Here is a 2,021-nt window from a genome sequence, read left to right on the forward strand (position 1 = left end):
ATCCAACCAATCAAACAACAACCAGCCAACAACAAACTCATTAACCATCCAATCAAACGTCAACAACAACAACCATAACCAGCCAATCAAATAACAACAGACCAACAACCTGCCAACAACAACAACAGCAACCAGCCAGCCTATCAACAACAACAACCATAACCAATCAAACAACAACAACCACAACCAACCAATCAAACAACAACCAGCCAACAACAGACACAACAACCAGCCAATCAAACAACAAAAAAATTATTATTATTATTATTTCAAACAGCGGTGTCTGGGAAACGGTAAAATTCTAAGAAACTTGTATGGCCACTCAAAAACTTAAAAGTACAAAAATAATGAAACAACATAAAATAATAATAATAATAATAGAATAATAATGATAATAATAATATATTGATTGTATATAGTAGAGAAAGTTTGACAACCAACCAACTAATCAACCAAACCACAACCACAACCAACCAACCTGTCAAACAAACCACAACAACCACAACCAACCAGTCAAACAACAGCCACAACCACAACCAACCAGTCAAACAAACCACAACAACCACAATGTCAATATGATTAGCCGTTTTAAAATGACCCCAAAGTTTAAAAATTAAAAAAAAATGAAATTGAAACTGTGTTCTTTGTAAACTAATTTTTCTAAATTTGACTATTTTTACAATAAACGTATTTTGAAGTGTTCTTTTTATAAATTTATTTATATATTTGATTATTTCAAATGATTAGTAGCCTGCATGTATTAATTAATTAATTTTGTTTAAAATTTTGAAAAAGCATTTTGGAATTCAGTTTTAAGTAAAGTTAAATCACAAATTAGAGTGCGCTAAGTGTATAAATTGAAACTAAATAATTTAAGTCGTTACATGTGGAAGTATTGATCATATACAAGAGCCAACCAATTTAAATAGCAATTTTTTTCATTTTTAATAAGTCAATGTTCATTATATACCTTTGAAAATCTGCGTCAAAGAAATCATTAATCTATGAATAACTTTACAACACCGAAACACGAACCAGATAGATTTAGTTTTGTCGCATTAACAAGAATTACCCTAGAAAATTATAAGAAACTACATTCAAACTATAGTGTCAAAGTAATCATAAAAGCATCCATTATTACAAATAACAATGAATGCTGACCGTCACAAACAATTCTGGATCCAAGGCAAAGGGTAGGTTTATCCAGGGCCTCTCCAAAAATAGAATTTCCATAAGAGCGATAATGTAATTACGACATAATTTTTCTAAATAAATACCGGTTTGAATGACAAAATTATTAAAAAATGTCTAACGGAGCAAGTTCTTCCATTAATGAAACTGTTGGTACTACAAGTCAAACAAAGAAATCTCCATTGAATTTTTTTGGGAGTCCACAAATAATTACACACCCCCACTAAATAATTAAGGGCCTCCAGGTTTTCGTTGCCACCGGACCATCCCACCCAAAGTGGCTTAATCATTAGCTGCCAACTTATTTCATCTCATTCACTTTTTTTAAATAAATTTGGTTTGATTCTATTTGAAGAAATAAATAGATAAAAAAATGTTTAAAGTGAATAAACCAGATCCTAATTTTAAATTTTTAAAAATTTGAAGATTCCAATTTATCCTTTGTCGATTCAAAACTATTTTTCAAAAAATCATAAAAAATTTATCATAAAACCATCATTTTATCATAAAACCATTATAATAACAATATTTATAATTATACTACTACTACTACTACTACTACTACTACTACTACTACTACTACTACTACTACTACTACTACTACTACTACTACTACTACTACTACTACTACTACTACTACTACTACTACTACTACTACTAGTAATAATAATAATATTAATAATAAGAATAATATTATTAACAATAATATTATTAATAATAACATTATTAATAATAATATTATTAATAATTATAAAAATAACACAATAACAACAAGAGTAACAACAACAATGACAATAGTAACATAGATATTAATTATTATGTTATTGCAG

The sequence above is a fragment of the Helobdella robusta genome, assembly GCF_000326865.2.
Source record: "Helobdella robusta unplaced genomic scaffold HELROscaffold_42, whole genome shotgun sequence".
Lineage (NCBI taxonomy): Eukaryota > Metazoa > Annelida > Clitellata > Rhynchobdellida > Glossiphoniidae > Helobdella > Helobdella robusta.